The sequence below is a fragment of the Microtus pennsylvanicus genome, chromosome 1 (genome assembly GCF_037038515.1).
Source record: "Microtus pennsylvanicus isolate mMicPen1 chromosome 1, mMicPen1.hap1, whole genome shotgun sequence".
In the NCBI taxonomy this organism is placed as follows: Eukaryota; Metazoa; Chordata; class Mammalia; order Rodentia; family Cricetidae; genus Microtus; species Microtus pennsylvanicus.
This window is the reverse complement of record NC_134579.1, coordinates 96,545,083-96,561,529: the sequence shown is the minus strand read 5'-3', so window position 1 is coordinate 96,561,529 and position 16,447 is coordinate 96,545,083. Positions and strand designations below refer to the sequence as shown.

Genomic DNA, 16,447 nt, shown 5'->3' with positions numbered 1-16,447 from the left:
TGCACACACACACCAAAGTCCTTACAAAATGTGTTTCCCTGAGGCACAGGGCTGAACAAACCTGTGTGCGTGTTAGCCATCTTCTTTTCCCTCTTTGAGTCTGATTCTTTGCCCATGTGTCCGTGCATTGTTGGGCTTCAATGCTGGTATGAGTGGGTGTTGCCCCACCTCTGCCAAATGCATCACAGACATTTCCTCTCTGTACCACAGAGAGTTTCATTTTTTTTGTTATTTTTTTATGTACCTTTTCCTTATTTTTATTCGGCCAAACGTGCTTCTCTCCCCCTTTACAATTTATTCCACTCTTCCTGAGCTTGGAAAGCCGGCATCTCTCCTGAGACCTCATAAGGATTGGGCTGTGTTTCCACCCAGCTTTTTTTCTTTATGGCTTAATATTTCACATTTAACGGTTTACTCCATCTGGAATTTGTGGGGCTGTGGGTGTGGGTGGGGTGAGGGGTTAATTGCAGCTCAGAGTCTACTGGGGGAAGGGGCCTCATTTGCACCTGAAAGTCTCTGGGGTCTGGCTTTCCGTGTCTGTGCTGAGCTGGGAGAGATTGAAGGAAGGAAGGAGGTGGCACGCTGCGCAGGCAGTGCAGGGACCAGACCGTGCAGCCCTGATTACCATAGGGACCGTTCTAGCCGCTGCCTCTGCCTGGGTTTAAGACGAAAGCAAAGCATTCAGTCCAGCTCAGCCTCAGGCTGTGGGATCCTGGCTCAGTTTCTTCTCTCTAAAATGGGCATGGTACTACACACCGATCACCCCAGGTCTTGTAAGCAGAAGTAGGAGGATGGGGAATTTGAGGCTAGCCTGGTCTACAGAGCAAGATCCTGTTTCAAAACACAGAACAGGGGCTGGGGAGATGGCTCTGGAGGTAAAGTGCTTTTTGCACAAATGTGAGGATCTGAGTTCAATCCCCAGCACCCTACCTCAAAAGCCAGACACTAACTACAATACACACTTATAACCCCAGCATTGGGGAGGCAGAGGCAGGAGGATCTCTGGGACTCGCTAACCAGCTAGCCAGTCCCACGTAGTGAGACACTATTTCAAAATCCAATGTGGATGGCACCTGAGGAACAGCACACAAGGTTGACCCCAGCCTACACACACACACACACACACACACGCATACATGTGTGTGCGCACATATGCATAGACACCTCTCTACATGTAGTGTAAACCTGCATACGCTTGTGCATGCTCATGTGCCTACACGCACACACATACAATCAAGGAACAAATTAAAGGTCTTAAAGACTTTTAAGAGCTGTCACAAGGAGCTGGAGTGCTGGGGTGTGCTCTGTAAGCAGACAGGGACCAGGCGGGCTCATTTCAAATCCCAGCTCTGAGTTTCTGCATCTGAAGGTAGAGATCACAGAGGGCATGGAGGATGGGTCCATAGGACACCCCACAATGACAGTCCTGGTCAGTGAGAGGTGTGTGGCCTTGGGAACACCCTCTAACAGGATAGCACCTGCACGTTATCTTCGTTAAGGTCTTTGTTCAGGGGAGTGTGTCCATTTTAGGGCGGTGACCAGGGCCCACTGTGATGGGGACAGGAGGAGATAATGTGTTGGTGAATGGGGTCAGCTTTTTGTCCAACTCTGGTCTGAGCCCTGTTTTGGGAGATGGGGAGGGAGTTGCAGGTCAACTCCTAGTCCCTTGTCCACTCAGCCCTGACCTAAATAAAAGGCCACCCGAGAAAGCCTGCAGTATACACACAGATGTACACATACATACACATGCATGCAACCTTACCTTTGAGTACACGTGGTCTTGAACAGACACAGACAGGGGAAGGAACACAAATGTATGTAAGTGCACACTTAATACATCATCATACACTTATACATGTAGTCAGAGCCTCCGTGTGCACAGTCGTATAGCCGACAGGCACTGGCCATGGACACAGTGTCTCACACACACACCATGCGCACACTCAGGTGCCGAGCTGGGCCTGGGAGTTAGCTGGGTTCAGCTGTCTTATTCCCACCAAGCCTGGCCTTCTAACCTTCCTCTGGTTTTCTGGTGGTCCCCAGAGAGTCCCCACGCCCACTCCACCCGTATGGTCACTCTCCTGTTCCATCCACCTTGGCGCAGCTCCTCTCCATTTGTGGGCCGATCTCCTCAGCTCCCTGCTCTCTGTAGTGGCAGGATTTTTGTGCTGTGTTGGGGTGAGACCGACACTTGGGCCCTGTGGCCCGAGGGCTCATGGGAGAAGATGAACTCTCAACTGTGGGTAGCTGCAGCCAGCACCTGAACCAGGGGACCCTTCCATCATTTGCTGGACTTGAAACTTGAGTTGTCATAGCCTGAACCCTGGGTGTGTGGGGGGGGGCAGGAGTGAGCATCTGGCTCCACCCATGTCCCTATGAGCGATGCACCTAGAGTAATGGAGACTCGCGTGCCGCAGAAGCGTGATCACAGAGGAGTTCCTAAAGCTGGGCTCCTGCTCTCCCAGGGTGTCCGGGAAGACCTGCCTGCACAGCCTTGGGGACACGCTGGGGGTTGGAGTTGGGGTGGGAGTGGGGTCAGTGCCTCTGCCCTTTCCCTTACCAGCTGGAGGCCACCATGGCTCTCCCCTTCAAGTTCTGTGCAATGCCCGGCACCCTGACCTGCATGTCCAGCACTCAGTTGAAGGCAGGGGCTTGCGTGGGTTGTCCTTTATGGGCCTAGGCTGCCTGTACCGCATGGGAGGACTGGCAGCCCCACCCACGGAAAGCTTAGGATCCTCAGTGGCCTGGAGTTGTCAGTTCCCATCAGGGTGGTGGTGAAGATGCCCCTCCCCCTAAACTGGACTGGGGCGGGATGTCAGCTGGAGAGACAGCCGGTTCTGAGACTCCCAGGCTGGTGGTCCTGACGTGGGGGGGCTCCGAGCGAGGAGAGAGACACACTGTAGGGGACAGAGAGGTCTCAGTGGTGTGAGCACAGGGCAGAGGATGAGGTGAGGAGCCGGTGCTTGGCCTGGGGTCACGGGGTCAAGTATTGGTCAGGTATTGGTGGTCATTCCCCTTCCTGCAGGGAACCTGAGGTGTGGTCTCGGGGACAGGGGGTGGCATGCAGGCAGTGGCGGGCAGAACAGCTGTGCAGGAGGCTGGACTGCTGGCATCAGCAGGCGCCCCTCCTCCCCCCATGCTAAACAATCCTGGCACAAATATGCAAATGGTATAATTACTGTTATTTGTTTTGCTGATATAAGTGTTTGAAATGCAAATGTCAACTCTGGGCGCTGTTGGTTTTTCCCACCCCTCTTCCCCGGACATTTGCAAGTCGATCAAGTTAGCCCTCATCCTGGGAACACTGGGGGTGCCCCCATCGGAGAAAGTTGGACCCCAGGGAACCCACCTGCCCTGGCCAGTGCACTGACTTTTCCATGGCTTTTCCAAAGGTACCCATCTGTAGAGGAATCTCATACCCTTTTCCCACCAACCAATTGGGCGATCTGGCATCAGAACCTCAGTTTACCTCCCTGTGTAATGGCCCCAGACACTAACTGGCCTGTTGCAACTCTAGTGAAGAATCCAACTCTCAATTTTCTACCTTGGAGTCTCTGAATTTGGTCTGACTCTCTTTTCTCCAGCATCATAGACGATATATATGTTTCCAGAGTGGGTCCTGAGTTCAGATCCTGCAGCCTAGGTGATGGCTGAGGCTCTTAGGTAGACCCAAGTGAGAAAGTTCAATTCAGGGGCTTATTAAAGTCTCACCAGCCAGGGATGTCACTTGAATGCCACCACACCCTTGTGAGCCCGCAGGATCTTTCCCATGAGTTCTGTTCCCTTATCCAACTTGAAGCAGCTCTCAGTCCTAGGTGTCCAGATCTCAGCCACAAGCAGTCCTGGTGGCATGCCTCCTGCTGTGTGTGTGAGTGTGTAAGTGTGTCCTCCAGCAGAGCCACAGATCTGTCATTTGCTGTCACTCAGATACCTGTAAAGGGCCAGCTAAAGTCTTTCATCACCTGGGAGCCTGTTGGGCTCATGCACCCGAGAGACCCCATCTCGAGGCCCACACTGACTTCTGCCTGTGTTCAGGTGTGTGTACACACATGCATATACATATGTGCAATCATATGTGCATGCCCGTACTCATGCTACGTGACAGACTCCTGGCGACTGCCTTGACTTGCGTGTGGCAGCACGCAGCACTAGATGGAGAACACAGAACCGGCTCATAGCTCAGTGGGACAACAGGACCCTTGCCCCCAGCCCCCTGACGTCCACTCAGTGTTTGCGGTGGTGCTGGCTGGTGCAGCGGTCTGTCTTGGACAGCTTTGCTACAAAGTCTGATGGTGGCAGAAACTGTGTCCTGGCCCTGCCCTGGGTTGGTGTCTTTGGCAGGCCATGGGCTGTCCTCAGAATTCAGTTTTCTCTCCTGTCTCAGGCCTGTTGTGTGGCTAACCGGGCATGTACTCTCGCTTCTCCCTCGGGCATCGCTGCAGCCAGGACTCTGCCAAGCGCTAGAAGCTGGGGCTGCCTGGGATTGACAGGTGTCCCAGAGCAGGGACCTTGGCCAGTCTTGGGGATGGAGTGTAGGTGGTGGCCAGGGCCGGGCCTGCAGAAGGAACAATGACTGCTTTCCCTCGGTTTCATCTCAGCCCGAGGCCTCCTGCTATTCTTGTTCCATTTACCTTTACCGAGGCAGGTTTGGCCTCGTTAGCATATTCAAATACAGTCCATTATTATTTGAATTAGCTGTTAAGTAATTAGTTCTAATTGATGAGTGCTCCCCCCACTTCCCCGTGTATTTTTTGGTTATGTACATCCGCTCCTAACCCACAATTTTAGGTAATTACCGCCACTCACTGTCTATTTACACACACACACACACACACACACACACACACACACACACACACCACACAGTCCTCCAGCGACAGGTTCCTTGTCGCCTTTAACATTCCCCGCCAGCCTGGGAAATGCAGGCTACAGATTCAGCCATTCTCCAGCTCTGCCAGCCTTCCAGGGCACAAGTATCCCAGAGCCACCTTGCCACCCCCATAAAACCTTTTGCTTTCCAAGTCCTCGGCCCCAGGATCTTCTGAGGTGCATGACACTGGGAGACGCTATTTATTCCTCTTCTCAGCCACAGGGCCTCCAGATTGAATGAGAAGGATGAATGACGTAGCTACCAGGAAATCTAGATATTTTCTTGATGCTCAGAGACTAAGGCTGATATGTTGAATGGATGGACGGATGGATGGATGGATGGATGGATGGATGGATGGATGGATGGATACATGGACAGATGGATGGATGGATGGATGCATGGATGGATGCACAGATGCATGGATGGATGGATGGATGGATGGATGCATGGACAGATGAATGGATGGATGGACGAATGGATGGATGGGTGGATGGATGGATGAATGGATGGATACATGGACGGATGAATGGATGGATGGATGGATACATGGACAGATGGATGGATGGATGGACGAATGGATGGATGGATGGATGGATGGATGGATGCATGGACAGATGAATGGATGGATGGACGAATGGATGGATGGGTGGATGGATGGATGAATGGATGGATACATGGACGGATGAATGGATGGATGGATACATGGACAGATGGATGGATGGATGGACGAATGGATGGATGGATGGATGGATGGATGGATACATGGACAGATGAATGGATGGATGGATGAATGGATGAATGGATGGATGGATGGACGAATGGATGGATGGATACATGGATGGATAGATGGATGGATGGATGGATGAATGGATGGATGAATGGATGGATGGATACATGGACAGATGAATGGATGGATGGATGAATGGATGGATGGATACATGGATGGATGGATGGACGAATGGATGGATGGATGGATACATGGACAGATGAATGGATGGATGGATGAATGGATGAATGGATGGATGGACGAATGGATGGATGGATGGATACATGGACAAATGAATGGATGGATGGATGCATGGACGGATGAATGGATGAATGCATGGATTGATGGATGGACGGGTGAATGAATGCATGAATGGATGAATGAACAAATGAATGAATCCATGCATGAACTGTTGAATACTCACATGCATAAATGAGGTGATCTGGGTACTTTTAGAGCCCCATTAGTGGCCACCTTCTCCAAGACTGGTTAGTTCAGCAACAGGGCTGCCCTTGAGCCAAGATTTCATTCTCCACACTTAGTTTTCCCAAGTCATTCTCCAAGCAGCCTGTGCCCTGGGGATGGAGGGAAAGGTTGCTAGGGGTGGTGGTGGTCTTTTCATGGTCAGTCTCTCATGGAGATGGAGGCAGAGCCAGACATTGGATAGATACAGGCCTTGCTCATGTAGTCCCATGTAGAAGCTCTGTCCCTTGTTAACAGACAGAAGCCACAGGGGATGGCGTAGGACTGCAAGAGGCAGCCAGCAGCTGGCAGGAGCTCGCACCACAGATATAGGTTGGACCCTGGTGGAAAGTGAGATGAGGCTTCTGCCATTAGCAAATGCTGTTTTGAACAGAATTCCACCTATAGGTGGTAGAGGCTGGACAAGATCATTGAGGTGTGCCCTCTTGGAACAACGGGGCTTGGATTCCTCCTTTCTGGGCTCTATGCCAGTTTATTAGTTTTCTGCTTGTCCAGCGGAGCAGGGCTGTAATACCACACATGACCAATAGGAGGTGCTGTTGGGACCTAAGGCTGTTCTCTGACTTTTGAGTGGGGGGTTTTCTCCAGAGACTGCTTGCCTGCTGCATTTGAGTTTTGAAGAAGTCTACATTTTGAGTTACCAAACTACAGTAGGAAAACATTTGGAAATTTGTGAGGTGCTCTCCTGTGTCACACGGGGTTGAGATGGGCCATACGGTGCCTTTCTCTGCTGGAGGTCAGACCTCTCAGGAAGGTGGCCCAGGAGGCCTCTTGGAGGAAGAGTCATGGATGATGATGCCTTCATAGAGCCTGGGATTCAGGAAGGCAGACGCCTGGTCTCTGCTGTGCCACACAAAGAGAGGAGGGGGCAGATGCTCCAACAACACAGACCCCCGGGACTTCCTGACATGGTAAGACCCACATGGAGGAGTGAGCATGTGTGACCGCCATAAAACTGGGCAGATTTGGCTGCACTGATCTCAGGGCATTGGCACAGCCACGAGTGCGAACGTGAAGAGCCTGGCCTCACCCCGGGCCACGCCTCTTCTCACGGGATCACTCCCATTCCCTCCCAACTGTTCTGCCTTTGAAGTTGTCGCCACTGGGCTTTGGGGAAGTCATTTTCCATCCCCAACCTTCAAAATCTATACAGGGCTTCCTGGGCCTCTCTAGTGAGGCCAGAGTATTTGTGAGACACCTGGGGTCTTAGGGGAAAGTAGCCGATGGAGAAACTGAAGCAGAGTGCTTGCACCAAGCACACAGCACCCATACCTGGAGATATGCCCACCCCTGCCCTTCTAAGGGTTTCCTTTAGGCCCATCCCCTTTCCTTCCTTCTTCTTGTGCCCCAGGCTTGACATTTCAAGTATTAAAATGCATCCTCCTGGACCTGGCAGACACAGGCCCTGAATGAGTGTTTGTTGACTGAATGGAGGATGGTACGGTTCCCAGACAACTACCTGGAAAGGCAGGTGGCAGAGCAGATGGCCTCCAGGCTCCTGCAGGTCTGAAGGAGGCACACATATGCTCCACTGGGCTTCCTCAGGAACCCAGGGGCGGGACATTGTTTCTCAGTTGCCGGCACTGAGTTATAATCTGGAGGAGTTCAGGATGGAACTGAGGAACTCCTGCACACTAGGTCAGCATGCCACCCCTGAGCCACACCCCAGCCCCTCACTGGGGATCCTAGGCAGGGGCTCTACCACTGAGCCACACCCCAGCCCCTCACTGGGGGATTCTAGGCAGGGGTTCTACCACTGAGCCACAGTCCAGCCCCTCACTGGGGGATTCTAGGCAGGGGCTCTACCACTGAGCCACACCCCAGCCCCTCACTGGGGGATTCTAGGCAGGGGTTCTACCACTGAGCCACACCCCAGCCCCTCACTGGGGGATTCTAGGCAGGGGCTCTACCACTGAGCCACACCCCAGCCCCTCACTGGGGGATTCTAGGCAGGGGCTCTACCACTGAGCCACACCCCAGCCCCTCACTGGGGGATTCTAGGCAGGGGCTCTACCACTGAGCCACACCCCAGCCCCTCACTGGGGGATTCTAGGCAGGGGTTCTACCACTGAGCCACACCCCATCCCCTCACTGGGGGATTCTAGGCAGGGGTTCTACCACTGAGCCACACCCCAGCCCCTCACTGGGGGATTCTAGGCAGGGGTTCTACCACTGAACCACACCCCAGCCCCTCACTGGGGGATTCTAGGCAGGGGCTCTACCTCTGAGCCACACCTCAGCCCCTTACTGGGGGATTCTAGGCAGGGGTTCTACCCCTGAGCCACAGTCCAGCCCCTCACTGAGGGATTCTAGGCAGGGGCTCTACCACTGAGCCACAGCCCAGCCCCTCATTGGGGGATTCTAGGCAGGGGCTCTACCACTGAGCCACAACCCAGCCCCTCACTGGGGGATTCTAGGCAGGGGCTCTACCACTAAGCCATGCCTCTGCTCTCCAAGATCCCTTACACCTAGTTGTTCTAGGCTCTGCCACTTTCCCACCTTCCCCGTTCCTGCCTTTCTCTTGTTCCTAGTACAGGGACTCCATCCCTAGAAGCCTCTTTCCTGGAAGTCACTATTAAGAGTTCAGAAAGGCCCCTCCGTGTTATGTAGTCCTTGGCTGGATTCTGTGTCCATGAGCAGGGACTGAGCTTGTCTGGTGGCCGTGGTGATGGGTGTGGTTAGAACACCCTGGAGTTGGTGTGGTGGAGCCCAGACCCTCTGTGAAGGACCCTCCCCCTCCTCTGCCTCTCCGCCATTGTCTGAGAAATGGACCCAGTGTCTGTTATCCAGGTAGCATCTGCTGACTTGTCCAGAACCAGTGATCCTGCCTTCCCTCCTTAAGCTGCAGAAGCCCAGCTTGCTGAGCTCCGCTGTTCTCCAGCACAAAACTGTTTATGTGCCCCAGGGCGACAGGGGTTGACAGCAGCCATGTTGGCCTGTTGAGCCGCTGTCTAGGGAAGGGCTGGAGACCGCGTAGCAAACAGCTCCAGCTAATTAGCGAAAGGTCAGGCGGCTCCTGGAGTCCCTGCTTTTGAAGTCTTGCCACAGGCGGGTAGAGCGGCTTGAAGAAGGCTGGGGTGACCAGACTCCTGCCCCCACCAAGCCCCAAGTTGTCCAACCCATGACTCTGAGATTGGCTTTCTAGAAACTCCCTGGAGCAATGGGGCTGGACAGGCCCCTGGGCATCAGGGCTCTGTTCCCAGAGGGCAACAGACGGCTGTGACCTTCATGGCCTTGCCCTGGACTTCCCCCAGGTGATTCAACAATCCGAGGGCAGTGCAATGGGCTCAGACACCCCACCAGTGTGCCCCTCACGGGCCCCACCTCTCCTGCCATGACACCCTTTACAGCTTCTCTCTAAATCAATCTGCTTTTTAAAAACTTAAATACATTTATATAAAGGGAAGTTTTACAGCACAACACAAATGGAAAACAGGTCTCCCCGGCCATAAATAGAATTCATAATCATAAAAATAAATTCAATGGAAAGAAAACAATGTTATTAAATTCTCATTGGGTGCTGTAGCCCCAGGGAGGCTCAGAGCCCAAAGCTTGCTATTGCTTTATTAAAGAGAGAGAGAGAGGAGATTAAGACCTAGGAGTCCTGGCCTGAAACTTTCCACCTAAGAGTCAGAAGCATTTGCAGGGAATCTGAATTGGTAGCCACTCCCTAGTAAAACAGTTCGGCGTTCTTTTATGCTGCGCCAGTTAGAGTGTGTAAAACAAAGACCCGCACTGTAGGGCTGAACCCCACACAGGGCTCCTCTTTGTTATGTGAAGAGCATGGTGATGGGGCGCCATCCTGAAAACTCAGTCTTTCCAGGTCCTGTTCTGTCATCATGAGCATTTGTCCTCGTGGTCTTAAGACGGCTGCTGTACCTCCAGCCATTGCCTGCTTCAGGCAGGAAAGAAGGAGAGTGTAAGAGAGGCAAAGGAATCCTGTAGATACATCTGTTTCTTATTGCCAGGAAGGGGGCTGAGTCCACTCACCTGCTGGCCAGGATAAGTTTGCCAGTGTACATAAACTAACTGCCCTAACCCATATTTCCCAATGGCTGTGCCCCTGTTCCCTACATCACCCCCACCATCCCAGCATGCCTCCAGGCATCACTGTGAACTGCGATGGAGCTGCAGGGGAGGGGCAGGCGTGATGAAGGAGAGGGGGCTGGAGTGATCCGCCGGGTGACCTGAGTGACATCAGGCTGAGGACGCAGAGCTAGATGCTGTCGTCAGAGCTGTGGTGTGGAGACACATGGCCCAGAGCTGGGGAACATCCTGCAGAAGGGAGCATTTGTTTGGTGCCTTCTGCCTGAGCCCTCCTGTCAGGCTGCCCGAGTGACTCACGGTGCCGTGGCTCTGAGGACACATACAGAGAGGAGCTGGCCTCTGCCCAGACTCCAGCACGGACGTCTGTCTCTCTGGTCCAGCAATCTACTTGCTGCGCCGAGATCACAGGCGTTCCATGGCTGCTTGGTTTTCAAACACCCAGTAGGGCTGCAGCTCCAGAGTGACTGCACTCAGTGGAGGCTGTGGGGAGCCTGAGGCTCAGCTTCTGAGCCAGAGGCTTGTGGATGAGCCAGACAGGTTCACCAGGGTGGCCCGTGGAGGGAGGTGGTGAGAGGAGGGACCAGGTATGGCAGACATAAGCTGAAGAGTAGGGATGTGTTCCCATCTCTCCATCCTCCTCCCTCCAGACACCTCCATGCTCCTGCTGAGCCCCTCCCCAGTAACTGGATCCCCTAAGAAACAAGGTTTCATTCTTCACTGAGATGAGAGAATGAACCAAAACTCAGTAAATAAAAAGTATTTGTATCCTACACATAAGGGCTCAGGGGTTGGTGGCCAGGGCAGGTAGGGGCAGGCATCTCCTGCTGTGACTTCTTTGTCTGGGGCCAAAGTAGTTGCTTTAGCTCCTTCTACTGCATCTGCATCCTAGCTGGATACACACACACATACACATATACACACTCACACACACACATCATACACACGCATATACACACATACACACATTCACACATACATACACAGACACACATACACTCACATATACACACATGTACACACAGACACACATACACTCACACACATATACACACAGACACACACACATATACACACACGTACACACACAGAGACACACACACACCTTGCTGGAGTCTGTTCTCTCCCACTCAGGTCGTCAGACGTGGCAGCAATTCCCTTTGCCTCCTGAACTATCTCACTAGCCCTCAAGTTTAAAGGATATGATGAGAATAGAAGCTGGCGGCCAATCAGAATTCTTGGACATAGATTCTCCATGGGTGTCCTGGATCTTGGGACCTGGTAGAAGCAAGCAGGCACACGAGCACCTTAGGAGCCTGCACAGCATCATTTCCAAGGCTCTCTGTGACCCCTTCCAGGAAGCCCTCTCTTGCTAGGAGTCCCCGAACAAGAATAAATCAATATTCTTAGGAAAGAAAGGGCACTGGAGAGGAGGTTGCGCCCACTGTCCACACAGCACGTTAGACCAGAAGGAGGTCCATTAATCATCACATAGGATGCAGGGTCAGCTAGGGAGGATTCTGCTCATCCTCTGGTTGAGGTTCTAAAGCCTTAGGTGACATTCAAGTTAATGACAGAGGCTCAGCAGATAAAATGCTTGCTGTGCAAGCAAAGGAACTGAGTTCGAATTCCACCCATATCAAATGCAGTGGTGTGTATCTATACTCCCTGCACTCCTACGGGGAGATGGGAGGCAGAAACAGAAGGCTGCCAAGAAGCTCATGCGCCAGCTTGCCTGGCGTGTTCAGGGACGAAAAAGACACCCTGCCTTGAACAAGGTGGAAGGCAAGGACTGACACCTGAAGTTGTCCTCTGACCCCAACACGTGTGTGATGGCACACATGTTCTCTCCCTCATACATGTGACTATGCACACATTTGTGCATGAACACACACACAAATAATTATAAAGCTAAGGACAGCCACTTGAGGGTTCTAGAAAAGTCTGAGTTCTGACTCTCTACTCTATCACCTGCCCAAGCCACCAACCCCTCCAAGTCTTGGGGACAGAGCAAGGGGAAATCCACTTGCCAAGGAGCTGTCTCCTTGTCATTAGGAAGAGTTAGAAAACAGTCTAGAGAGGGGCCGAGACTTCAGTTTTACCATTTTTATCTTGATCTGACTGTGTGTCTCCAGGGAAGTGCCTTACCCCCTCTGGGCTGAAACCAGTGATTGCAGAGGCTGAGGTGGCTCCTGGGTGGCTGAAGAGATGTGTGACAACCTGGGGGAAGCTGAAAGGGATGTGCAGCCTCCTGGGACCCACGGTTCTGCTGTGCTGTGTGGCTGGCTCCAACCCTTGGCAGCTGACGGAGTTTGTGTTTATGGAGACAAAGAGATGGACCAAGCTCCTGTCCCCTGCTGCCCAGAGCCCCTGTGATGACTTAACATCTCAGCCTAGTCCTCAGAATGAGGGAAAACCGCTTTTTCTCTCCTTAGCTAGAGCTGGAGACAGACAGACAGACAGACCCTGATCCCCACTCCCTACCCACCTCAGCAGGACCCCAAAAACCAGTGTTTGAACCCACATCCTTCTGAGGTTCAAGGCCCCCCTGAGGGCAGCCTGTCCTTGTCTTTGCACACCTCCGTGGACGGGGAACTCAGTCCGACACCACAGGCAGCTCCTTTTCAAAACGTTTTAAAATTTATTATAAAATATTCAAGACATCTCAAATATTTAAGGAATCCCTAATAAATATTTCACTAATTATAAAATATTTACTATGACCAAAGGTATAAAGAATAACACAGTGGAGATCCCTCCCAGGTGGCTTCTCCCACTCCGGAGGCTTCCCGCGCACAGTAGCGGGTTCCGTCCCTTTCTGTTCTGCTTGTTTTTTGACTTTGGATTCCGCTGAAGTCCTCAGAACAGAATTGGCCATTGTAACATCTGGAAAGGGACACAGCATGGGTTCCCTATGTAGCTCAGGCTGGCCTCAAACTTGTAATCCCCCTGTCTCAGCCTCCCGAGTGCTAGAATTGTAGGTGTTATTCTCAGTCATTGTAGATCTTAACTCATGTCTATGCATGGCATGCGTGCGCATGCGTGCACATGCGTGCGCATGCGTACACATGCGTGAATGAGGGTGGAGACCAGTGACTGTCCCACACCTTCCTCTGTCGTAGCTTTAGAGACAGGGTCTCTTCGCTGAACCTGGAACTCACTGACTTGCCTGGACTCTCTGGCCAGTGAGTGCAGGGTGGGGGGTACTTATCTCTGCCCTCCCCCAGGACTTTATGGATGAGTTCTGAGGTGTCTGAACTGGATTCTCATGCATGTGTGGTACTTTACCCGCTAAGCCATCTCCCAGCGGCCCCAGAGCTGGGAACCTTCCCCATAGCCACTGGGTCAATGAAGAAGTCCACATCGAGTCCTTTCCCCTTCCTTAATTTTGTGATTCTTTATCCTCATGCAATTTTACATTTATTTTCTCTCTCTCTTTTGGGTATTTATTGATACGAGCAAAAAAAGATTTCCCTTAATTTCATCGTGGAATCTAAAGGCGTTGTTTAACTAATGATTCCACTTGATTTTGTGTCAACTGATTAAATGCCAAAATCAAAAATTTAATAATAAATTTTTTTACCAACACTATTGTTGTTATTTTCTTATCTTCCTGTCTTTTTTCAAGTCCATCACTGATAAAGGCTTTCTGAACCAAGCTGTCCCTTCCCGGAATCATCTGCATAAATACGCTGGGCGCACTAAACCTTTTCTGATTTGTTCTTTCAGAGGCCCTTACCCCGTCCAGCTTCTTTTTCATATTTTATTCATCATTTTTAAATTTTACATAGCAACCACAGTTTCCCCTCCCTCCTCTCCTCCTGTTTTCCCCACCCTGCCTCCCCTCCACCCTCTCCCATCCACTCCTCTTCTGTCTCCGTTCAGAAGGGGTAAGACCTCCCATGGGAATCAACAAAACATGGCATATCAAGTTGAGGCAGGACCAAGCTTTTCCCCCTGCATCAGGCCGAAAAAGGCATCCCACCATAGGGAGTAGGTTCCAAAGAGCCAGCCCATGCTTCAAGGACAGGTTCTGGTCCCACTGCCAGGGGCCCCACAAAAGACCAAGCTACACACTGTCACCCAGATGCAGAGGGCCTAGGTCAGTCCCATGTTGGCTCCCCAGCTGTCTGTCCAGAGTTGGTGAGCTCCCACAAGCTCAGGTCAGCTGTCTCTGTGTGTTTCCCCATCATGATCCTGATGATCCTGACTGCCTCCCCCTCCACGGTTGGTCGTATCATCCCTTGAACCTCTCTTCAACTGGACTCCTGGAGCTCGGCCCAGGGCCTGGCTTAGGATCTCTGCATCTGCTTCCACCAGGTACTGGATGAAGTCACCAGTCTGATCACAGGGGAAGGCCGGTTCAGGCACCGCCTTCTCCATCATGGCTCGGAGTCTTAGCTGGGGTCATCCCTGTGGAATCCTGGGAGTTTCCCTGGCACCAGGTTTCTCCCCAGCCCCACAATGACTCCCTCTATCAGGATAACTCCTTCATTACTCTCCCCTCCTTCCATCCCCATCGTCCCCATCTCGACTGTCCTGATCCCTTGCACTCCCATCTCCCCAACCCCTTCGCTCTACTTCTCGACCCTGCCCCCAGTTTACTCAGGACATCTCATCTATTTCCTCTTCCCTGGGAAATGCATGCGTCCCTCTTACGGTCCTCCTTGTTACGCAGCCTCTCTGAGCTGAGATTGTAGCCTGGTTACCCTTTGCTTTACATCTAGTGTCCACTAAAAAATATGGAATGCTTCACGAATTTGCACGTCATGAAAATGCAGGGGCCATACTAATCTCTGTATCGTTCCAGTTGTAGTATATGTGCTGCCGAAGCGAGCAGTTCTACACTTGTACTACCCAAATCTGGTGAAGGACTCTGCTGCCGAACTTTGACCTGAGGGACAGCACAGCAGGTGTTTTCAGGAGTGTGCTTGTGGCTGGGTGGTTTGTTTCTTTTTCATTGCTGTATAATGTTCCACAGTATGCGTGCCCTGTGATGCTGCCACCCGATACTCTGTGGACTCTTGAGTCCCTCTCTGGCCGGCAGGAGCAATCCTGCTGTGTATATCTTCTGACACTTCTTTCACCTTCATCAGGGATTAGACCCAGTTCATCCTTAAAAGTAGTCATGGCAGGAACTCAAGCAGGACAGGAACCTGGAGGCAGGAGCTGATGCAGAGGCCATGGAGGAGCAAGCTGCTTACCGGCTTGTTCCTCATGGCTTGCTCAGTCTGCTCTCTTATAGAACCCAGGACCAGCAGCCCAGGGGTGGCACCACCCACAATGACTGGACCCTCCACCATCAATTACTAATTAAGACAATGCCCTACAGGCTTGCCTGCAGCCGGGTCTTATGGAGGCATTTTCTCAACTGAGGCTCCTTCCTTTCCGATCACTCTACCTTGTGTTGATATCTAACTGGCCAGCACATGGACCATTGCCGCCTCTATTCTGCTCTGTATATCTCTCTGATATAGACCAAGCTTGCCTCTTGCAAGTTCGTCTTCTGTCTTTCTGTTCCCTGTGGTGACATGGGGCCACATAAGGTCTTGAGCCACAAATCCTACTAGAAGGAAGTTCTGGATCTTACTGTAGGATCTTCAAACTTGTCACAGTGTGGGTGGGAACAGAACCCATAGACTGCCCTGAGACTCATCAGGTCCAAGAGAGTTCAAGCTGGAATCTGGGAGGCTACCTAGGGTCTTCCAGAGTAGAGGTGGGAAGTGACCCTGCCCAGCCCCCTAAGGTAGGTGCAGGACACCTGCCTGGTGTTGGCAGAAAGAACAGGATAGTGGCCTCAGAGGAAGACTGGAAGCTTTAAATCCTGCCTCTGCCGGCCCTGAGATCCTAGCAGTAGTGTGGGTCTTCTGTGGAGAGCAGAAAGATGGCTGTGTGTGTGTGTGCCAGAAAGGCCAGGGGGCTCTGGCTAGGAAATGTGTGGCCTAGAAGCTGCTGCCTGTGGGTGGCAGGTGACACACATGGACTCAGAGACAAGGGCAGATAGGCAGGGAGCCATGGGCCCAGATTAAACCCCCAAGGGCTTCATCAGCCTGGTGTGACCCTGGGGCTGTGCTCACAACCCCAGCTGGGTGACTTCCAGGCCCAACTTTGATAGCAAAGATGGACGGTTCCCAGCTGCCAGCCTGGCAGCCGAGCTCCTACTGCGAGACAGGAGGCAGACGTGTGTGTGTGTGTGTGTGCGATGGTTAGGCTTGGGCACAGTGCTCGGAGTCGGGAACCAGGGCTGCATACTTGCTCATGAAGTCACATGCGCATACACACTG

The 16,447-nt window shown here is 52.3% G+C and overlaps 1 protein-coding gene and 1 non-coding gene across 4 annotated transcripts in view; one reads left to right on the top strand and one right to left on the bottom strand.

Moving 5' to 3' along the window:
- Elfn1 (extracellular leucine rich repeat and fibronectin type III domain containing 1) overlaps nucleotides 1–16,447 on the top strand; it is a 66,133-nt gene that overhangs the window by 32,984 nt on the left and 16,702 nt on the right. The window lies entirely within an intron of this gene.
- LOC142842780 (U6 spliceosomal RNA) lies at nucleotides 14,900–15,003 on the bottom strand. Its single transcript, XR_012909455.1, has one exon. It is a non-coding gene; the product is annotated as a U6 spliceosomal RNA (small nuclear RNA).